At 36.5% G+C, this 24,635-nt stretch overlaps 1 protein-coding gene across 13 annotated transcripts in view; it reads left to right on the forward strand.

The window, feature by feature from the left end:
- The window catches only part of TFDP2 (transcription factor Dp-2), a 152,094-nt gene that overhangs the window by 81,357 nt on the left and 46,102 nt on the right, over positions 1-24,635 (forward strand). Inside the window, exon 1 of one of the 13 annotated variants that reach the window (XM_036877387.2) lies at positions 8,294-8,312. The exons of the other annotated variants lie outside the window; for them this stretch is intronic. The gene's annotated coding sequence lies outside the window, so the exon portion shown is untranslated. Of the gene's footprint in view, positions 1-8,293; positions 8,313-24,635 lie in introns of those variants that run through there. 13 annotated transcript variants of the gene reach the window in all.

Consider the following 24,635-nt stretch of genomic DNA (forward strand, 5'->3'; position numbering starts at 1 on the left):
TTATTCAGAATAAGGCAAAACTTGAAGCTTTGCTATTTCACAGACCGCCAGTGCTTCTGCAGGGAGGAAGTTGATATGTGCCTAGTGGAGGCAGCATTACTCAGAAATCCTACTGAGAATGAGCTTTCAACGAGGCCATGTAAGGCAAGACTGTTTTTCTGGCTTAGATACACACTGAAATCACCTCAGAACTTTGGAATCTCCTATAGACCTTTGGTGCCACCCTCAGAGATTCTGATGTGTTGATTTGACATGTGACTTGGATATGAGATTGTTGAGTTTTCAGGTTGATTCTATGTGCAGCCCAAGGCTGGGATCACTCCTCTAAAGGCTCACAGAAATCCCTTCTGGAGACTTTATATGGTCTGGAAGATCTTCATTAACAGGTGGAGGAAATATCAAGTGATATTTAAATTGTCAGTGCTCTGATATACAGAAAAAGTGATTGTTTTATTATGTACTAAGCAACATAAAAGATAACTTAATAAATGAAAGTCATTCTATTCCTGGAAGAGAAAAAGAAATATTTTAAAGGTGGCAGTTCTTTCCAAAGCAAATAAAAATTATGTTAATGCTATTTCAACCAAATCTTGGAGTTTTTAAAACCAGTAATGTCACCCACCACCCAGATCTTGGTTTCCAATAGTGTCTCCCAATAAAAGGATCCAAGGCTCCTTGGAAAAATTACTGACTAGGTTTGGGGCAGGAAATATACAACATGAACTTTAAGTGTCCTGTAGTACCAGAAAGAAAGGAAATACATGTATTTTTAAATGGTGGATCGCGCCAAAGCAACACAGGGGCCAACCTGAAAGAGATCACAATGGCCAAAACTGGAGCAATTTGAACAAGAAAATAAATAACATTATGTTTGATTCTAAACTAAAATATAAAATAAAAATGCATGCGTACATACTCACATAAATAAAACACAGGTTAGATCCGGCTTTACTTAGATCAGTGAACTATACTATCCTAGAGATGATAAGTGGGGAAGAAGAGACAAGTGCCCTGTATAGAATTCCAGTTAATTTATGTAGACATTCTCCCCTCAAGTAGGTAGGACTTGCCCCCTCTAGCTCCCTCCTGAGTGTGAGCTACACTTAGTGCAGTGCTTCCAAAAAGTAGCTTGTGAAAATATAGGGTGGAAGTGGGGGATAACTTCACAGTGGAGAAATCTAAAAAACACCACCTTGGTCAGGGGATCCTCAGGTTAATTTTTTCAGTCATAAGATGTTGATAGCATGTACCCTTGATATGATGTGATGAGATCTTCCAGTAATCCTTAGCCCTAGTCTTAACAATGAGGAAGAAAATGCCTGACAGTACTCCTCAAAACTATCAAGGTCATCAAAATTAAGTCAGATTTGCACAACTGTCACAGACCAGGGGAGACTTAGTACTAACATGGTAACTAAATGTAATATAAATATATAAATAAAATATTGGCATTACAAGAGAAAACAGGGCAGTGGGTTGGGAAATTCACAGAAGAAACGCAGATGGCTAATAAAAATATGGAAGATGTATTCAGTTTAACCAGTAATCAAAATGTAAATTGAATGACAAAATCCGATGTTTGCCAGTCTAGCAAAATTATTTTTTTGTTTGTTGTTTATTTTTTTGTTAATACCCACTTTGAGGTGGTACAGAATGTGGGACCTCATAAAATGATACAGCCTCTCTGGAGGATAATTTGCTCAGTGCATATCAAAAATTTTTTAAATATGCAAAATCTGACTCAGCATTTTCTCTCCTGTGGATTTTTATCCTAATTAAAGAAAGATCAGTGGGAAGATTTTAGCAAAGACTGTTTACCACAGCATTGTTGATAAAAATGAAAATTGGGAGCAGTGTGATAAATGAGTATATTGTGATACTCTTGTATGGTGGTATTCTATGGATATTATAAACTAAGCAATTGATTGAGTTTGAGAAATTAGGTCAGCATGTATTGTATGATCCCCTTTCTAAAGTGGAAACAGAAAGAGAAAAACATGTAGCATAGGGGGGAAAAATACATATATATATATATATATATATAATATGTTATATATGTATAAAACAATTATTTCTGGGTATTTTAATTTTAGATGATTTTTAGTTTCTTCTATTTGCTTTCTTATATTTTGCTATTTTTCTGCAGTATGCATGCTAAGTATTTTGGACATCACAAAAAGCTATTTAAAATAAAATCTTTTTCTTCTATTAAATTAACAAAGACTTTCTTAAAACTATGATCTGTTGGCAAAGGTATGAGAAATTGGTATCTTCATTTCATAGCCACTTCTTACTCTCCTTCTATTTATTTTTATCTTATTATCTACTTCTTATTCTTCATATCTATTTCTGTTAGGAGTGTGAACCAGCACAAGCCCTCTGGAAAGAAAATTGGTAATACATATCAAGCCCTTTAAAATAGTTTATGTTCTTTTATCTAGAAGAAACCCTCTGGAGTTTCTCATTAGAAAAGAATAAGAGATTTAAGGGAAGCAGTGTTTGTTATATAATTATTTATAATATAAATATAATTGGAGGCTATAAATAACCACTTATCAGGAACTAAAATATGACACATCTGTACAGTGGCATATGCATGCATCCATGATTGTGTTTAGAGAATATTTATTGAGGCCTGATAATCCTTGTGTTCCTTTTTTGACTTTTCAGAATAGCATCCATGATCCTTATTCTTTCTCCATATTCTTTGCTGCAGCCCCAGATAAGAGAATAAGTCTTTCCTTCTACTATTTTGTGTAAACAAACAAAATTAGTAAATTATTTTCCCTCCCAAACCATCTCCTTATATGTATTTGTCTCCTCAGTTTCAGTTTATTTGCTTTACATTTAGTTATGGGTGTTATCAGTCTTCTCACAGTTCTGTTGCTGGAATGCTCTTCTCCCTGGTTTTACTGTGCCGACATCACCTCATCTTCAGGTTAAATGTAACTCCCCTCAGAGAGCTCTCCCTGGAACACCTTATCTAAAGAGCATACATGGTATACCCCTTCCCAGCTCTCTAATGCCCACTAGTTTCTTTCATAGCAGTGAATACAATTGGTATTTTTGTATTTAGTTGTTTGTTTATAGTGTTTCCTCTGTTGGGCTGTAACTTCCTGAGGGTTTCCTCAGGTTGTATTTTTTCCCTTCACCTGTGTATTTTTAGGTCCCCTTCTTATGGCCGGCATGTTGTAAACAATAAGTATGTGTAGATTGAATGAACAAATTTAATTTTGCAGCCTTGACAACAGCTCATTAAGAATTTATCATGTAATTTAATCGAGTTGTTATAATTTAGATTGTACCAAAGGTATTCCTGTGATACATATTTAATTTATCTTAGCTATATTGGTCTTGGTATTTTAATATATTTTATGTAGGAACTTAAAGTAAGGAGGTTAGATTAGACTCAGGTAAGAAGCTCTAAGAGGTGAACTGCTACTGGATGCTGAGGAGTCGGTAGGTTTGGAAGAGGTTAAGGAGAGGGGAAAAGACATTTTGGATAAAACTGCTTTATGCATTTTTCAAAAAATAGGCTTTCTTTTGTTAGTGTGGTAGTTTTAGGTTCACAGCAAAATTGAGTGAAAGTACAGAGATTTTCCATATGCCCTCTGATTCCCCTCCTACATGAATTATTTTTCTCCAATTTTTTTTATAATGTTAAAATACGCATAACATAAAGCTTACCATCTTAGCCATTTTAAAGTATATAGTTCAGTGTAACATTGCAGCCGTCTCACCATCCATTCCTCATAAATCTTTTCATCTTATAAAACTAAAACTGTATGCTCATTAAACCATGACTCCTTCTTTCCCTCCCTCCCCAGACCCTGGCAACTATGATTTTACTTTCGATCTCTATGAATTTGACTACTCTAGGTACCTCATTTAAGTGGAATCAAACAGTATTTGTCTTTCTGTGACTGGCCTATTTCACTTAGTGTAATGTCCTCAAGGTTCATCCATGTTGTGACATGAGTCAGGATTTCCTCCTTTTTTTAAGACTAATATTCTATTGTTCTTACATACCACATTTTACTTACCATTCATCTGTCAATGGACATATGGGTTGCTTCCATTTTTTCACTATTGTGAATAATGCTGCTGTGAACATTGGGAGAGTATAAATATCTCTTCAATTCTTTTGGGTTTATACGTGGAAATGAAATTGACCCAGCAGAATCATATGGTAATTCTATTTTTAATTTGTTGAGGAATCAACATTCTGATTCCCACAGCAGCTCTATCGTTTTATGTCACACCAGCAGTGCACAAGGGTTCCAGTTCCTCCACATCCCCAACAACACTTGTTTGTTTTCTGTTTTTTTGATATGGTGTGTGTGGTGGTTTCTCCCTGTAATTTTGATTTGTATTTATTTCTAAAATGATTAGTGATGTTGAGCATCTTCTCATGTGCCTATTGGCCATTTGTATGTCTTTGTTGGAGAAATGTCTAGACAATCAAGTCCTTCCTTGCCCAATTTTGAATCAGGTTATTTGTTTTCTTGTTGAGTTTTAGGTAGAAGATAATGTTGGATACCTTCTCAGGTAGAAGATCGGGGGACAGATTGGGGAAAATTCAGATTACTACCTTAAGTAGTTTGCTGTTATTTTCTAGACCAGAGATGTTTAATAGAATTTTCTGTGATGATGGAAATGTTCTGTATCTGTAAGCCACTAGCCTCATGTCTCTATTGAGGACGTGACATGAGTCTAGTGCAACTGGGGTATTGAATATTTAATTTTATTTAACTTTAATCAATTTAAATAACCACATGTGGCTAAGACTGCCACTACTTTTGATAATGTAGCTCTTGACATCAGAAAGGCATCAGAAATTGTATTTCTTCTTTCTTTCTTTGTTTTTAACCAGGGGAATGCAGTGTGTTTTAGGAAAAAACCTGGAAACTGTGGGCATTTGTATGTTGAGGAAGAAGCAAAAATAGAAAATCAGTTTTTAGTCTGGATGATGCTACCCTTAACAAGGGATGGGCAGCACCGGGGGATGAGCCGGTCTGGGGAGGTAGACGTGGAGTTCGATACTGCAGAAGTTCAGTTGAGATCATGGAACAAAAGCAGAAATATCCAATAAGTGATTGTAAATAAGAGATTAGAACAGAACAGAAGTCTAGGGCTCGAAGTATAAATTTTTGTATAAATTTTGTAGTCATCTGCATAGAGGTGATAAAGCCTTGGAAATGGGTGGTGCTTTCCAAACAGGGAATGTAAATCTTGAAGTAAGGATTATCAAGGACAGAACCTTGAAAAATACATTGAAAAGGTGGAAAGAGGAAGAGGAGCAAGCGAGGGTGAAGTTACTTACTATATGATATGTTTAATAAACCAACAAAAATGTATCTGTAAAATGTGGTTAATATTTGGTCAGATTGACAATAAACATAGCAAACTTGAGTCCATGTAAATTAACTTATAAACCTGGGAGCCCCTTTGGTGTTTTCTAGAAAATCAATAGTTGCAAATAATTGATGCTTAAGTTGTTTTTCTAAGATTAAGGAGAAATTATATGAGAGGTCCTACATAAGATGCATTTTATAATGCCACTGGGAAGACTCATGAATTTCCTCACAGTGTGTCATATACCTATAAAGGCAGTGATTATGTAGAAAAGCTTGGCAGTAGATTGAAGGGCAGTGTGAGTGGGGGATTTGGGACTGGAGAAGGAGAAGGCAGATCGGAAGAAGGAAACTTGGAAAGAATAGAGATAGGTTTAAGGTCAATCTGTGAAGCAGACAGTAGGGAGCAGGTCAATTTGCTGCCAGCTCAGTGCCTAATACATTAAAGGTGCTCAATAAGTATTTGTTGAAGGAAAGAATGAATGATGGTTAAGGGAGAAGAAATATTGCTCCTGCAGGAACAATGGAATCCTGCTTTGGCCCCACCTTATTTTATCCATTACTCAACCTCAGTTGTCACATGTCTTCTCTGACCTTGGGTTGCTGTTAGAAAATACAGCAAATGTATGAATATTCCAGGTAGTTTATATTTGAATTTCTAGTCTTTGTCCAGCTCTGGGGGTAGAATTGAGGGCGGGGGTATGGTGAACGTACCTGATTACTGAAAAGTTTAATTTCCTTTTGTTTTAAGATTGTAACAGAGTAGATGGGACCAAATCTAGCCCCTAAATATCCTGGCCTTGGGTAGTGTGGGTGGGCACTAAGACTGACCTGACGGGTTAGAGGTGTGCACTTATTTTCTCTGTATGGTTTCTGGTAAGGTGATCAAGAATGATGAGAAGCAGGATGGGAAGTTTAAAATTATTTTCAAATATCAGTATATAAGTGGATGTAAATATGTAAGATTTTAATACACAGAACTGATAGGACTGTGTGATTTCCAAGTTTCTCCTTTTTTTATTCATGGCTCCTCTGAAGTCTGATAGTCTTCAAAAACTTAGTGTATAGAATTTTAACTAATTCCTTTATTCAGATATTATAGTGATGTCACATCTGATTGTAAAAAGAGAATTTAGGTTGTGAAAGAGATACAGATTCTGCATTTTCACATAGACTGCATTTTCAATTTTAAGCTATTATATATATATATTTTTTAAATTTTTATTGAGGTATTATTGATAGACACTCTTATGAAGGTTTCACATGAAAAAACAATGTGGTTACTACATTTCCCCACATTATCAAGTGCCTACCCATACCCAATGCAGTCACTGTCCATCAGTGTAGTAAGATGCCACAGATCCACTATTTGCCTTCTCTGTGCTACACAGTTTTCCCTGTGATCCCCCACACCATGTGTACTAAACATGCTGATATATATTTGCAGCCTAATTTAATTTATGCCCTTATGTATGTAAGTATAGTATGTGGTACACGGCCTGTTTGCAAAGAAAAGTGTGACTATGATCTGTTTGATTCAGTGTATATTTGAATGTTTAACAGGCTCTGTTTTCAACACTGGGGTACAGCAATGAACAAAGCGCAAAAATCCTTGCCCTTGTCAAGACATCGTTTCAGATCAGGGGGGTAACTGATCAAAGAGGAAGGAGGAAGCTGAGGTATGAACTAAGAAGCTCATGGAAGACAGGGATTTTTGTTTGACTTTTGTCTGTTGTCTTCACTGCTATGTCCCCAGAGCCCAAAATAGTGCTTGGGTCATAATAGGCCCCCACTAAATATATATTGTTGCTTGAAGTGTTTATTATTTTGCATTTGTATAATCATAGACTAGTACATGATTTTTACATCTACCTACTTGAAAATGTTATTATCTCAGCTGCATCATTTTTATGTTGGCTAGCTTTTTGTTTTTTCTTGTGCCCAAGTATCAGGATGCAGGAAAAGTTTATTATTATTAATTAGTCATATGGTGATCTGATATTGCAAAAGACAGATTTGGAAAAGATGACTTAAGAGGTCATCTTTTGTTGAGCTTCTTGATTAGGAAAAACTAAGTAAGATGATTAGGTATGTATTTTTAATTACTCATGTAAAAACTAGGATGACATAATTGGGTTCTCTCTTGAGAAAATAGAGAATGGTAGTTAACCCTAGATATAAAGAAACTAACCTGTAAAATGTAAAACTCCTCACTGTGTGGGAAAGTGAAAAAAAATTGAGCACCACTAAGCTGCTCTTTGTTGATATCAGAAATGGGCCTGTCATTCATTCTGGCATTGAAACATAGGCTGTTATCTCGGGGGGCAGGACCCGGACTTTTTTTTTTCATTCCAGAGGAACTGGACAGTTACAGGTTGAAAATCCTCGACCAGTTTTTCAAAAGTTTCTCCTTTTTTTTATTCCAGCAACTTATGATGCTTTTGCTCTGCTTTTAAGATGCATTAAGTTCTCCTGCCTTTTCACTACTTTGGAGCCAGCAAAATCCCTGACATGTATAATTCGAATTATGCAGGTCTCATGAGTAAGTTTGATCTTGTTTTTTTAGCTAGTTAAAATTCAAGTGATTTTTAGAAAAATGTTAGGTTAGAGTTAGGCATTTTATCAATTTCATCACTTTTCTTTTAAGCATATTTTTAAAACAACCTTTTATAAGATAGCAAGCTTCTACTCAAGAAACTCCCTTTGTCTTTTAAGACCTGCACTTTCAGTTCCTTTTAAAGTGTCGTTGCATTAGACAGTATTAATACGTCTTTTGAAAGCCAGTTAACTAAACAGTTTTCTTGAGCATCTTTTTAGTTTTACTGAGAAGTATTTTAAATTGAGCTTGTCCGAGCTCGATTGCTTATGTCTGACACAGTCTCAAGTTTCCAGTGAATGGTAACAAAGACTGTAGAGTGTTGTTGGTACCGCAGTGAGAGGCATGCTTCTTTAGACCAGGTAAGAGAGATCATTTTGTTTCTTACTGCTGGGAGAGCTTTTACAACGTTTATTTTATATTCTTTCAACAGCAGCAAGGTTAAGTTGATAAGTAGACGGGAGCATGCTGAATTCAAGACGCCCTTGCTTGTTGCAGACAGGAAAACTACAGGGTATGGGGGTTGGGGTGGGCAGCGGGGGAGGGGTAGAGTAAGCTTAGCTTATCACTCAGTTACTTGTATAAATCAATTAAAATGTGAAAATAATTCTGGAGCTCCGTTTTCTTCGTTCAGGAACTGAGGAAGCAGTTGAGGTTATGAATAATTTTAAAGGTACTTCATGGTTATTACTTGTGAATACAATTCAAATGTTAGTTTTTACTTTCATTTCTTTCCAGTAGTTAATAAGCTTTGCCCTTAACTGCATTTTTTCCATTTATGAAAACTTTTAAATTGTCGACAGCAAAATATGCTCCCAGGGATCTTTGGAATAAACCTGACACTTCACTTTAAAAAATATTTCAGCTTTTATAGCTGTTTCATTCTTCTTCCTTTTTTTTTTTTTTAGTACATTTTTCTTAAAAGTATTTGTGCTTTGAAAATGTCAGCTGTATTCTAATGAAGCTCAGGCATTGTTTGCTCATAAAGGGGCCAGTACATTCCACTGCTTTATGGTTTATTATGAGGCACAGTGTGAGAGTGTGGGTGGCACCATTTGGTGTCTGCCTCTTGGGGTAGTGACTGCCATTATATTACCGTTGGATTGGCAAAAAAAAAATACAGCATGCAAGATCCTCTGTGAATCTGGATACTATGAAGAAAATCTTAACCCCAAACAACACGAGGGAGCCGGGAATGTGTGACAACTTGCTTGAGTTGATCCCTTGGAGTATACAGCTTGTGAAGTCTTCACTTTAGTTACAATTAATCAACTACCAGCCACATTTATTCTTTTTGATGTATAGGTACTCAATTCTTTGAACTTTATTAAAGAAGTGAATGCTTCTAGGTAACTTAGGACATTTAAAATAGATAAGTAAAAATTTAAATAATACATTTAGTTTAAGAGAGTTTTAAGGAACTTAGTGTGGGTGGGGAGGCGGGAGTGGGAGAGGTCAGGCAGAGAGCCTTTCTTTCAGTTAGCAAAGCCCTGAGGAAGAAAAAAAGTAACAGATGTTTCTTCTGTTACAATTGAGGTTGTTTCATTCAGAATTCACAGTAGCTGGAATGGGGAGGGAGGAGGTCCATAAATCTGAATTAATCAGTGAATAAATAAAAATTAGCCATTTAAAATTTATTCTTTTTTTATTCAGGACTTGAGAATCAGTTCTGAGTAACATATCTTTTGAAGGGGCCTTTTTTTAATCTTAAAGAATTATGTGTAATTAATGGAAATGTGAGAAAATTAATTTTAGCGCATTTAATTATGGGAATAATTGATCAATAAATCATATCAAATATTTGGGAGGGAAAACTAAGCCATTATAAAATATATAAGGAATACCTAAGTTGCAAAAGTTTGTAATTGTACAATAGGTACTAAAGCTCAAAATGAAATTGCAATATGAAACATGATTTGCATGTAACGATAGAGCATTTTATAAATGAAAAGCATGGGACTTACTCCAAAAGATCTTTGAGTAAGAAATGCGGGAGAAATATTTTGAGTTTAATTGAAATGACATGTTGCAGTTTGCCTCTAAAAAGATAGTATACTTACATTGGTTGCTAATGGAAAGAGGGGAATGTTTATCTGCTGAAGTAGGAAGTGCTTTTAAGTGATATGCATGTAATGAAAGCAGTCAGAATAAAAAAATATGGTTTTTGAACTTGTAGTATTCATAATAAGTAAAAAGATCTTTACTCTTACAAGTAGCACAAAGAGAAGTTCTCTGCTCTTGTACAGTGTGCATTTATACACATTGCAACTTTATGCATTTATTTAAAGTCAGCTCTTGAAAAACCAATGCTGAGGACCAGATCTTTCATGTATTAGGCACTTACTGAAAATTTGCCATACCCTATACAGTGAAATTAGTACTAAATGTAAAATAAAGAAAAAGTTATTTGAACCATAGTTCAAAATTTATGTATGGAACAAATATTGAATGTTTCTAAATGTTTAATTGGTTAAGGAGAAAGCTGGAAAAGATGCTAACATTCAAGGAGATTATTAAAAACTTCTCTTCCTCTTAGCTAGGATATGTGGGCTTCCCTGAAGATTTTCTTTGCTTCAAATAATAATGACAGATTTTAGAGATTTTGAAGCTTTTCAGATCATAATTTCAATTAATATAAGATGCTAAAATTGATCTACGGACATTTTGTTTTTTTTAATACTAGCAATATGTAGAAGTTGAGGGGTTTTTTCTAAGTAAAATAATTTACAAGGAGTTTAAAATGGATTTACAAGTTACAGGTCTAACTGAAGTAAGAACTTTCACAATTTTGACCAAAGAATATGTGAAACGAATGGAACAGAAACTCCTAAATAAAGTTAGTGGCCCCACATGTGATATATGACAGCATTACAGACTATAGTTACCAAAAATGTGTGTCAGTTATTATAAATGTAGGCATGACAATAAGCCACTTAATAAAGAAAACAGCATCATCAGCACCAATCCAGAAGCAATTGAGATTGTTACCCCATCAAACTAAGGGCCATGTACTGAAAGAAGGCTTCTGGAGTGAGGTACCTGTGTCTTATATATGAACTCTTCAGCACAGATTGAAGTCTGCGAATCTGAACTTTACCTATCCATTGTTCTTACTGTTCTCCAAGTCAGAATATCCCGAGAGTGACTTACTGAGATGTGCTCTGCCCTGTGTATATATACGCAATCAGAAATGACAAACAGCAACCTAGAAATGCCACAGCTCTGGGGTGGAGGCCTGGGCGGAGTTTGCCCTGATGACTGTGTTTTTCTAAAAAGAAAATCTTTTACATTGTTTAGGAGAAGGTAAACGGTATGAAGTGTTGTGCTTTAAGTGCATTATGAGTTAGCTCTGCTTTGTGAATGGAGCCAGGAACCTATTGTGTCTTAGCTTTATTTCTTTCTACCAACTTTCAAGCAACCAATTTTCAGATGACCTCTTAGATCTTGACTCCACTGGAGACCATCGTCATGGGGCTGTTTTTTTTTTTGTACTTGCTCACTTGTGGTACAAAGTTTGGCAACTCTCTTGGCAATTTCCCTGACAGAAAAATGAAGAGACTGCTAATGGAGCACTTCCTGTACCCCAAGTGCACCCAGTGGAACTTAATGAAAGTTTGTGAAATCTCTTCATGGATAGGATTATTACAGAAGATTTTGTTGGTATTGATGTCTAACTTTAAGATTTCTTGCTCTTCACAATATGATTTACATGTAGCTTCAATAATGGCTGTCAAGTGGAACATGTTGAAGTAAGAATATCAATAACATTGCATTTTGGAATGAGCTCCTGAATATGGATGGTACTGTGGGTACATGATCTTTTCTGTTTGCTAAGGAAAATAACTGCTTTGAAACTCTAATTCATGGGTGGGCTTTTGTCTTTTTGAGTGTAAGTTTAAGTTTTAAGTTTGTCCTCAAGTTTTAAATATGCACCTTGAGAATTTAAGATCTGTCTTCAGTCATTGTCACCTTTTATAAATATTAGAAAAATCTCTTTTGACCATAAGTTTAAAATGACACATTTGTTAACTGTCTTGGGCAGTTTCCCATCTCACAGAGGTTGTGGGCTTCTCCAAGAGAATGATTTCCAATTAAGTGCCCTTGGGTATTCTAATGCTCATAAATTCTGATCCTTGTGGTTGCACCCAGCTGCCTTGATCTGCTCCAGCCATTCAGTGGCTGTTGGTACAAGATAAAATGTGCTGTTTTCCGCTCACTCTCTTTTACTAGGCATGTAAACAATGTCTGTGTGCCATCTGGTGGGTGTATTGGCTGGGTGATGGTGCTAAAAGTAGTGGTTGAAAACAAGCTAAACATTTAAGAGCAAGAGACTGAAGGAAATAAGGGTCCTTAGTCTTTTTTCTTTTTAAAATGAAAAATATATAAGTGTAGTAGAGTCTACTTATACTTCATACTTCCTTAATTTGAACAAAAACAAAAAGGGACCTTGAAGCAGTCGTTACCAATCTTGCCTGATCATAAGAATAATCTGAGGCACTTTAAAAAATGTGCAACCCACCTAGTTGCTGGTTCTTTAGGTGTCCAGTGGAGCCTAGGAATGTGTATTTTTATAAGAATAAATATACACTCCTTCCACCCTCTCACCTGATAGCATGTTATGGCTAGGCATGTTTGGGGAGAATTGTTTTGCAGGACTGGAAGAACCAAGTTGTTTGAGGCCGTATGGTAAACTTAGTTACTAATATGAAGATACATTGTCCAAAAAGGGGAAATTATAAAAAAGTAGGTAGAAGAGAAATGAGAAAATTAAGAAAGCATTTTCTTGACTAAGGAACATACTAGAAAAAGGACAAAATAACATGTTTTAAGTAAAGATAAGAAAAGGCAATGGGGTCAAACCTGTAGATGAGACAAATGTTTTTGGATGGACATTTAAAAAATATTGAAAGGGAAATGCTCTACAAAAGAAACTAAGTGATTTCTAAGATCTTTTAGCTTTGAGGTTTGAACTAATTGAAAACAATTATATTATTCTAGATACCAGAGCTTAAATTAAGGAGTTCATTTAAGAAGTGAAGAGGCACAGTTTAAATCCTAGTGTGTGGGAAGGTGGAGAAAGAAATGTTTTTCTCCCTTCAAATGGAAGAATCCTAGGCATTTATGGTTCTGGATACCAGAGAAAGAGGGAGTTAGCTAATCGTTTTAAAAGGTGTCCTCCAAGTAAAAATGCTTATCAAAGCCAAGAGAACAGATTTGATCATCCAGGGAAGATATGTAGGAAAGACTGACATCAACTATTTATTGATCCATTTTAGGGGTGCACCAAGAGGGCCATAGAGCTGTTTCATATTATGGCCATTTATTTCAAGAATCCTTTCTTGGATCATGGAAAGATTCTGGTTAGGTGGTCCGTTTGGGGGAATCCCAGGTGCAAAAGCACCCAGGCTTTTGCTTCCATGCTTATGATATGTAGGAATGTGCATTTCAGATCTTCTGTCCTTATCTGTGCACTAAAGAATGCTTGATTTCCAGTTGGAACCAAATACAGAGGGGAGGGTACTATGCGTCACTTTAACCGTTATACTTTGGAGATATTATGAACTTTTATCTTCTGTTTCTCACCCCTCCCATTTATAGCGATGCTGTGGTCACCCAACTTAAAAAGTTTAGTAATGGTGATGGCCTTTGGATTTAATCTTAGGAAATTTGGTAACATAGATTGAGTATAAATGCAACAAAATAGAACATAACAGGGTTATAGTGTGCAGGTAGGTGTTGCATATACTAGTAGCCAGCTATAAATAGAATGAAAACTTAAAAAAGATCTGAGTATTTTTAAGCATAAAACTGAAGGAAGTCAGAGAGAGTAACTGCAAGATTTATTCATTTACCTTTACCCCCCCACTCCTGACGTGCACATTATAAAAGGATATGCTACATTTTATTTATCTTCCAGGTTTGGTATTTCCAGTTGGATATGCTATCATTTCAAATTATAAGTTACTAATATGTGTTTCACGTAGAAGATAGTGCTGTTAATCTATTGGGCCTGAGTTATTTTTCAAATAAAGGTGAAAGATATCTCTTGAACCACTCTTTTTTTAAAATTCATTTTATTATCATTAATCTATAATTACATGAAGAACATTATGGTTACTAGACTCCCCACTTCACTAAGTCCCCCCCCACAAACCCCATTACAGCCACTGTCCATCAGCTTAGTAAGATGCTGTAGACTCACTACTTGCCTTCTCTGTGTTGCACAGCCCTCCTTATGCTCCCCCCACATTATACATGCTGAACTGTTATATTATATACATAATGAACCGTTAGTCCATTCTTGGGTTCTGTGATTCTGCTGCTCTTTTGTTCCTTCAGTTTTTCTTTGGAACCACTCTTAATCCTTCTTCCTAGTCCACTCTGTCTTCATGATATATATAGTGCTTTCTGGATAGCTGGCTGAAATGAGAAATACAGTCTTATGGTTGTGGAATCTTTTCTGTTTGCAAAATGAATTGGCCTATTCTAGAATTGACCTGTGACTTGACCTCATCAGTACTATATTTGAAACTAATCGATAGTCCTTTATAACAATTATTAACAAATAGTTAAAAGGGTCATGTGGGAGGGAAACAAATGTTTGACAGTTTCTTTTTCTGACTACATATTCTCTCATAGAAATGTTAATCATGAATGAAATGAAGCAGGTGATACTGCATAAATAGGCAAACTAGTAGAGCAGAATAGAGTCAGTAAATTGACCCAGATAAGTAAAAGATTGAGGTAGCATTTCATATCCGCATTGGGGGAAGGGAGTTAAAAGTACATTAAAAATACCATCTAGGAAAAAAAAATTGGATTTTTTACTTCTCACATCAAATCAATTCCAGATGGGTCAGGGATGTAAAGTTTTAAATGAAGGTATTATAGTAGTATAAGAAAACATGGGGGATGTTTAATACAATCTTAGTATATAATTAATGATAACTCAAAGAATAGCATATCCAACTGGAAATACCAAACCTGTAAGATAAATAAAGTATAGCATGCCCATGTATAGTTGTCCCTCCAGGGTGTAGAGTAAAGGTAAGTAAATAAACTTTGCAGTTACTCTGACCTTCAGTTTTATCTATGACCCTTTTTATCTATGACACAAAGTCATAAAAAGAAAGAACTGTAAAATTGACTACATTCTTTAAAAATGTGCAAAGAAAGCGTATGTTAATGCAAAGACAGATGTCAAATTGAGAAAAATATTTACAGAACATGTAAAAAATATACTTATTCTTTCAATTTAAAAGAGGGTCTACCAATAAAGTCACCAACAGCCAATAGAAAGATGGGCGTAATTGTCAGGAAGGAAAATTGAGACGACTTTTAAACAAACATGTCAGCTGTCAGCTTTATTCATAATTACAAATTAAAACCAAAACAAAATGTAAATGAGATACTATTTTTAACTTAAAAGTTGACAAAAATTAAGTTTGATAACACACTGAGTTAGTAAAGATATGTGGAAATGGACACTTTCACACATTTCTAAAGGGAGGATGAATTGGGGTAGCTGGTTGGTACAACCAGTGTGTGTAAAAACATATGTATAGTCATTGCAGTATTACTTATGGTGATAAGATTTTACTATCAATAATGTTTGTAATAATAAAAGCTTTTCCATTACTAAGGGACTCAATAAATAAACTGCTAGAGCCGTAAAAAGTAATACTATGTAGCTAACAAAGTAAATACTGAAGTGAAACTACATATATAGGTATGAAAAGACATCTAAGATAGATACAGTATTACCAAGTGGGAAAAAAAGTAGCATGCAGACTGATACAGTATTCAGCACTGTGTGTATGGGAAAAAGAGCATGCATGTGTGTTTGTATATGCCTAGAATATTTCTGGAAGGTTATATATGAACTGGCACTAGTAACAGTCACTGGGGAATGGAATGTTTAGGTGGCTATTGGGGATGGGAGAAGACTTAGTTTTCACTATACAATCTTGTCTCCTGAATTTGTATCATATGCTGCCATGCAGACACAGATGTATTCATTCATTCATTCACCCAATGTGTATGTATTTGCTGTACCTGCTGTGTCCCAGGCACTGTGCTACATGCTGGAGATATGGCAGTGAAAGAGATAATGAAGCCCCTGTCCTTGTAGAACTTAACGTTCTGAGAGTAGGTGGGCTATGGACAGATAACAACTACGTTGTAAGCAAGTAAATATTAATATGCAATGTATCATATTGAGATAAGTACTTCGGTGAAAAATCTTAGTAAATTCAGAAGTGCTTATATAGGGTGGGCAGGCATCACTGATGCAGTGATGACTGAACAGAAATTTGAAGGAAGCTGGGGAATAAGACACAAAGATACCTGGGTGAAGAAAATTAGGGGCAGAAGAAACTTCTAAGGACAAAGGTCACGAGGCAGAAATTTGCTTGGCATGGTTTGAGGAACAGCAGAGAGACCTGGGTGAATATAGTGGAATGAAGAAGGGGGAGATTCACACGTGATGAGGTGAGAAAGGAGGGGTGCAGGTGATGCAGGACTCTATGAGGACTTAACGCTGACTGAGTTGCAAAGCCAACCAGACGGTTTTGATGAGAATTACTCCCTTTAGCAGGATCACTCAACTACTGTGTGCTGGGTAGAACAGTGCTGTTCAGTAGTATAATGTGAGTCACTTACATAACTGTACATTTTCTAGTGGTCACCTTTAAAAAGGTAAAAGAAATAGAGAATTGATTTTAATGATAGATTTCACTTAACCCAATATAGCCAAAACATTACCATTCAACATGTAATCAATATAAACAAATTATTAATGAGATACTGTATGCATTTGGGGAGCTCTTTTCCTTCAAGATTTAATGTGTATTTTACACTTAAAAGCACATCTAGATTTACATGCTACATTTTCAGTAGTTGAGGTGAAATGTAGTACCACCAAAACAATAAAGCTGTATTTAATGGGGAAAATTTTTATACTGCTTCAGGTCTTAACTTAATTAAAATTAAATAAATTTAAAATTCAGGTCTTCAGTTGCAGTACCCACACTTCAAGTGCTCAATAGCCACATATATCTAATGAATACCGTGTTGGACAGCATGGGAATAGAGCTGTGGGGTGCAGTGGTCCCAATGCAGAAGCAGGATGAATCGGGAAGACATTGCAATAATTCAAGCAAGAAGTGGTGACTTGGATCAGAGTGGTAGCAGTGGAGTGGGTGAAAAGCGGTTATATTCAAGATACATTTTAAAAATTTAGCCAACAGGATTTATTAATGGGTTTTATGTAGGATAGAAAGAGAGGAGACAACAGTGATCCTTTATGGTCTGAACAGTTGGAGAATGGAGTTGGCATTTACTGAGATGAGAGAAGTGGGAGAAGGAGATTTCACCAGATGGGCAGTGGTCAGGAGTTGGATTTGGATGTTAAGTTTGAGGCACCTGTTAAGCATCAAAATGGAACTATGAGAAATGACAGCTGGATATGTGTGTCTGAAGTTCAGGAGAGAGGTTTAAGCTGGAGAAATATTTATGGAAGCCATCAGGTCACCTAATGAAAAAAAGCCAACAGAGAAGTGTTGGAGGACCAGACTAAGGGGTTCTTGAATGTTTTTAGGGAGGAGAAGCCAGTGGGTTAGGAATAGAACCAAGAGAGAATGGTGGTTGGACACCAACTGTGTTTCAAAGGCAGGTGTGATTTTAAAAACGTGTCAAATATGGCTGGTAGGTTAAAGCAAGTTGAAAGCTGAGAACTGACCATTGGATTAGCAACATGACGGGGATCTTGACAAAAGCTATTTTAGTGAAGTAGGGGGAAAATGGGAGTGAGTTAAAGAAAAACAGTAGAGAAATGGAGACAGCAAATGTCAGCATATTTTGTGAGTTTTGCTATGGAGGGCCACAGAAATGAGTTGGTAGCAAGTTTTTGATTTTTGTTTTTAAGATGTAAGAAATAATGCATGTTTATGTGCTGATGAGAATGATTCAACAGAGAGGGAAAGATTTTGATGATGCAGTAGACTTTTAAAAGAGACAGTGGCTGCAGGGCATAAATCTGCAAAGAAGTAAAAAGCTAACCTTTTCAAATCCAAACTTTTCAAAATCCAACTTTACATTTCCCTGTATGGCCCCAGAAGATGACTGGATAGCCAGAGACGGGAAAGATTCCTCAAGGGAGGAACAACCCAAGACAGGCACAGTCGCAGGGGGGCCATCATGTGAGAAATTGGGGATCAACAGAGGTGAGGCTTAGAACATCACCCCCCGTTTTGAGAAAAATCTTCTGCATCCGTGGATGTTTTGTTGCCCTTGTCTAGCTTGGATTAATACTTAGTCTATAGGCACAGACCTGATCATCTACATTTGCCCTCTTACAGCACTAAATTATGTTTTCTACCTTTATCTTGCATCTGCCTACCACTTCAGCATTTTATTAAAAAAAATAATAACAGTAATAAGGGAGAAATGTGGGATTCACATATAAATCAAGTATAAAAATCAAACGAATAATCATATCTGACTTGATTGTTTATAGTTCATGATGCGTGATCAAAACTGAAAGTTTCTGTGATATGACTGCTCTTGCGCTGTTCACCATGTAAGAACTTATTCACCATGTAAGAACTTGTTTGTTGTGCTTCAGAAGATTGGAGACTGTTGAGAATTAGAAAAAAAAAAAAAGAGAGAGAGAGACAGTGGCTGGAAGGATGTAATTCAGACAAATACGTAAACTATCTATAAATAAATAAATAAATAACACCCCCAGTTGAAAAAGCAAGAGGCTTGTATAATCTGCAGTTAGCCTCTTACTAATAAATAAATTTCCTGGGTCACTTTTTCCCATCTTTTTTTTTATTAAGGTATAATTTACGTGTAGTAGAATTAACCCTTTTCAGCCTTGAGTTCTATGAGTTTGACAAACGCATACACCACCACAGTCTCTAGGTCAGTTTAAACCTTTTATTTAGTCCTGTAGATCAGCCTGCCCTGTGAAGGTGTATCCTGTATATATGGGATGTACCACTACTGGTTTGAGATACCTGTAAACAAATAAGGTAGGCATATTCTTTTCTACAGTAAGTTACTAATTTGGTGCCTCTAGAAGGATGTGATACAGACTTGGGTGAAGAAGGTTTTTTTTAAAAGCTAACTCACATTAAAAATTTTTTTTTCCCCCGAAAGTCAGTGCTGTGAAATATAACTTAGGACTAGCATCATGAGGACAAACCACAGTTATTTGACTGGGTTCTTGATCTTAATTGGACATATTGAAGGTGATTAACTGTAACTGGAACGCCCTGAAGAATTATGAGTGAAGGAAATCTTTGGTGTCTAGACAATTCAAATGGAAACAGAAATATTCCAGGTACTCATGAAATTGAAATAAAATTTGAGCCAAACTTTTGTACCTGTGCCAGGATTTGGCTTAAGTTTTTAGCTCTTTTTCCTAACCACTTCTTTGGTGATTGATATCATTTAGTTCAGGAAATTGCCAGAACCAAAATCCAGGCAGGCCTTTACATTTTTTATTTTTAATAAATATATCAAATGCCAGGGGTTGCCTTCTGTGTTAGGCCCCTATTGCCAAGGGGCTATGAATGAAGGCAAGGTACTTGTGAAAAACTATTCAGACTTGGTTTTCTTTATTTCTCTTAATTGGGCTGAAATTTGGGGAGACTGGATGTTTGTAACCTTTTAAAATATGCCCTTTTGGGTCAAAAAATTATATTTCTGCTGCTGAACATAGTTGATCTGATGAAAGTAAATTAGGTCTAAATATGTGGCTTTTATTTCTGGATATTACAATTACTGAAATACCAGAGGAGTCCCTTTAACTGCTTCTAAAGCAGATTTAATTTTTATTAACTATAAAACACAGATTTCCCATTTATAGATTTTCACCTTGTTTCAGCAGCTGTGGTGAGTCTTTTTCACTCTCTTTGTTTTTCTTCAGAATGGCAGTAGCTTTTTAAATCATAAAACAAGTGCATGCATGTTCATAAAATGTTTTTTCAAATAATAAAAAAGCTTAAAACAAAGTAAAACATTCTTGCATACTACTCACCAGAGCTCACTTTCTTAAATTGTTTATTTTGTGTGACTTCTTATGCATGTATGAATTTATGTGTATATGTAGTTTTTGTTTGTTTGTTTGAGAGGGCATCTCTCATATTTATTGATCAAATGGTTGTTAACAACCATAAAATTCTGTATAGGGAACTCAATGCACAATCATTAATCAACCCCAAGCCTAATTCTCAACAGTCTCCAATCTTCTGAAGCATAATGAACAAGTTCTTACATAGTGAATAAGTTCTTACAAGGTGAACAGTGCAAGGGCAGTCATATCACAGAAACTTTCGGTTTTGATCACACATCATGAACTATAATCAAGTCAGATAAGATTATTCATTTGATTTTTATACTTGATTTATATGTGAATCCCACATTTCTCCCTTATTTTTTTTTAATGAAATTCTGAAGTGGTAGGTAGATGCAAGATAAAGGTAGAAAACATAATTTAGTGCTGTAAGAGGGCAAATGTAGATGATCAGGTCTGTGCCTATAGACTAAGTATTAATCCAAGCTAGACAAGGGCAACAAAACATCCACGGATGCAGAAGATTTTTCTCAAAACGGGGGGTGATGTTCTAAGCCTCACCTCTGTTGATCCCCAATTTCTCACATGATGGCCCCCCTGCGACTGTGCCTGTCTTGGGTTGTTCCTCCCTTGAGGAATCTTACCCGTTTCTGGCTAACCAGCTGTCTTCCGGGGTCATACAGGGAATTGTAAAGTTGGTAAGTGAAAGAGAAGCAATATTCTTTGAAAAGGTTAGCTTTTTACTTCTTTGAAGATTCATGCCCTGTGGCTTCTATGCCCAGCATTTGTCTTGAGGTATCTTTACCACTTAGAAGAATTATGATACTTGGTAATTTTCGATATGAGGCACGAATTCTACTAAAGGGCTGTAATTAGGAAGGAAGAAGAAAAGCTATAGAAGTAGCAGATGGAAGAAAACATGGGAAGATTGATTATTTCTTTGACATAACTTCTTGTAGAGTAACATAAGCATGTATGGGTTTTAACAAACTACTAATTAAATTGCGTACACACATTAACAGAATAGGAATACAGATGCTTAACAAAAGCAGACCTACAATTACCGGCCATATCCAGTGAAACCAAGAAAACCAGTTAGGTACCCTAGGCATTTGTGAAAACTTTTCAATAATATGATGGATATTGTCTAACTGAATTTGAATAGTTTGAGAAAAATCAGACAAATTAAAACAACACATTCCTGGGAACTGTTCACATCCCATATGTTCTTTTAACAGTAGATAGTCTATGGTCGCACAATTTTGGAGCACTGCAACTTGCACTTCTCCTAATTCTTGCTTGAGTTCCGACAATATAGATCCAGTCAAATTTGTTGTTTTACTGTATGCACAGGCCAGCTTAGGTATATGTAGTTTTTAAGGTAAACAGATCATACTAATCATGTTCTTTTGTAATGGGAACATTTTTCCATGCGACTACTTGACTTTTTTTTTTAGGGACTATATAATATTCCATCATACCAAAACATGCTTAAACATTAAAATTGTTTCCAGGGTTTTGCTCTTATCTACAATGCTGCATCCCTTGGACATGTAATTGTTCTTAGCTGCTTAGTTTATTAGAATATATACTCAGCAGAAGATTGCTGGCCAGAGGGCTTGCCCATTATTGATTATGATGTTGTTGCAGAGGTCAGGGATCAGCTTGCCATGTAGGCAACAGAGAGCACTTGAAAGGATATGTTTTGAGGTAGAAAGAAGCTTTAAAATGTGTATAATTGTTTTTAAGCCTTTACTTAAAATTATATACTCTGACACATAGTCCCATTACTCCTCTCTAATTATGTTGTCAGGCTGCGTGCCAGAGAGCCTCTCCAGTGCTCCGTCCACCAACAGAGCATGGCAGCCCCTTTGAATGTAGGCAGTATGTCACTTGACTGAGTATCTGTACTGCTTAGCATTAGTACGTGACATATAGTAAGTGCCAAGTAAATGTTTTTTAAATGCACCCATTCTGCCATATCTTTACCAGCTCAGGGCATTATATGTAGGTAGATGTAAGATAAAGGTAGAAAACTTAGTTTAGTGTTGTAAGAGAGCAAATGTAGATGATCAGGTGTGTGCCTGTAGACTGTGTTAATCCAAGCTATACAAGGGCAATAGAACATCCACAGATGCAGAAGATTTCTCTCAAAACAGGCGGGAAGAGGTTCTAAGCCTCACCTCTGTTGATCCCCAATTTCTCAAGATCATTTTTGAAAACCATCCAAGAGCCAAACTTTCTCAGGGCTGTGTTCTTCCTTCCTCACGTGGAGCTGTGGTGTGGTCCTTTCCTGCCTGGGACTGAGTTTATGGCATATGTCTATCAATTACATAGCTGTTCCTCCCCCTCAAATCATAGATTGTCATTCTCTAGTTAGGTGGATTCTTAAAAGCCGAACCATATTTGGGGAGTTTTGATAACTTTAATCTTTAGCACTTGATAAGATATGCATGCTATAAAAAAATACATCAGTTGCACAGTTACAGAGTAAGGAAACTTTGATAATACCAGTTGTTGAAACATATTTTAGAAACAATAAAAGACCTGGTGTTTAAATTTATTTCAAATTGAGTATGTTATGATACCTGTTAAAAAGTAATAAAGGATGCAATTTAGGCTACATTACAGGAAGTATGGCATCTAGATTAGAATGGTTAATAGCTCAAATCTATGCTAATCAGTCAGTTTCTATAGTTTTGTGCACCTATTTTGTACCAGGGACTAAACCAGGTGCTAGGATACAAAGTTGAGAGACATGGCCTACTTACAGCAGAACGATATAAATGATAGTAGAACAAGTAAATGATAATAGGCTTTATTAAAAGCCAAAAGAAGGGCATTCAGGACCTAGACCACAGAGTCTGGGGACAGCTTTTCAGAAAAAGGTGACACATAGAGCAGAGGCCTTGGAGGTGGGACTATGGCCCTCACTGGCTATGGGGCCTTGTACAAAACTATTTAGCTTCACTCAAGTTCTTCATGTGAAAATGGAGTTGGCGATAATATATTTCACACTGTGGTCCTAAGCAGTAATGAGATGTATGTACGGGAAGCCCCTGGAGCAGACTCTGCCACACAGTGATAACTCAGAAAATGGTATGGAAAGCCATTTTGAAGTGCTAGGAGGTAGGAGCTGTCCCAGCGGAGAGAGACTTCCCAGCAGAAGGAAAGGTGTACCCCAAAGCCAGGGTGGTTGAACTGGGGGCCTTTCTGGAACTTCAAAGTGTTCAATCTGACTGGAGTGTAGAGGGCGTGTGGAGGGAATGGCTGGAAGAGAAACTGGGTAGGGAGGCAGGGAAGGATGAGATCTCCAAACAGGAGCTTTTGTGCCATGCTGAGTCCAAGCAGCATCTAGGAAGTGTTACAGAGTTGTTGAATGCCTTAAGTAGGAGAATATCCTGAACAGTTTTCCCAGTTGAAAGACTGGTTTGTTTACAGATATGTGGAAGGGCTAGGAAAGCTGTTTGAAATAGGATATTCACAGCAGTGGCTCTCAGCCCTGGCTGGATGTTGGAACCATCTGGAGAACTTCTAACAGTCTGATGCCCAGGTTTACTCCAGATCAGTTGTATCAGCAGCTCTGGGGCTTGGGACCCAGACATTGGTATTTTTTATTGCTTCTCAGATCTATTGCACAGCCACAGTTATGAACTATTGAGTTTGAGGGTAACTGTATTCCAACCAGATTTGATAAAGTTCCAAATTAAACAAGTACCAGAGGCATAAAGGAATAAAGGGTAAGGAGATAACAAGTAGGATATGGTGGCCAGTTGAATGAGGAGGGCCTGATTATTTCACTGGGTGGGTCACTGGGTGGGTGATGATCATATATATACTGAGGCTCAGTTATATACCAAGACTGAGAACATGAAAGCGAAGCAGATTTGAGGACTAGGCCTTGGTGAGCAGGCATGGGAAAGATAAAAGAATTTTATTGTCAAATGTGGATATCAAAGGAAAATGATACACAACAAATGGGCAGAGAGAGAAACGGAAAGGGTGGGCCAATGGTACAGTTGAAAACTGAAGAGACAGAGTAGATAATTGATGAATGAGATCCTTGAGGAGACAGGAAGTACAGAGCAGACATTAAGGAATATAAATGACAATTTCTACTTAGAGAGAAATAAGTACAGGTGCATGAGAGTTAAGGTAAATTACAGGTTGAGGAAGAAGAGCTGTAATTGAGCATGATGGCTGATTTTCTTACTGCAGAAGATAGGAGTATCTGCTGAGAATTAGGAGTATGGACAAGCTCTGGTACAGCTGAGGAAGCAGCCATCTAAGGAGACTGAGAAGGAGCTGTCTTTCTCATCCTGCTCTTAAATGTTGGTTTTTCCGCAGAGTTTCAATACTGACCTTTCACATACCTTCTGTGTGATCTCCTTTGTTATATTAGAGTACACTGTTATCTTCTAAGAAAAACATTGATGAACTGAAGTTTGGAGGACGTAAGGAGTTGATACGGTAGTTCAGAAAATTAATTGGTTGGCTTTTCATTTTTAGGGTAGCACTTGGCTACCTTAATTTGAAATTTAAAGCGTTGAAGTAACTTGAAAACACTGTCCAGCCAGATCCCACAGTTTCCAACATCACGAAC

Source organism: Manis pentadactyla, chromosome 1, assembly GCF_030020395.1.
Source record: "Manis pentadactyla isolate mManPen7 chromosome 1, mManPen7.hap1, whole genome shotgun sequence".
NCBI lineage: Eukaryota > Metazoa > Chordata > Mammalia > Pholidota > Manidae > Manis > Manis pentadactyla.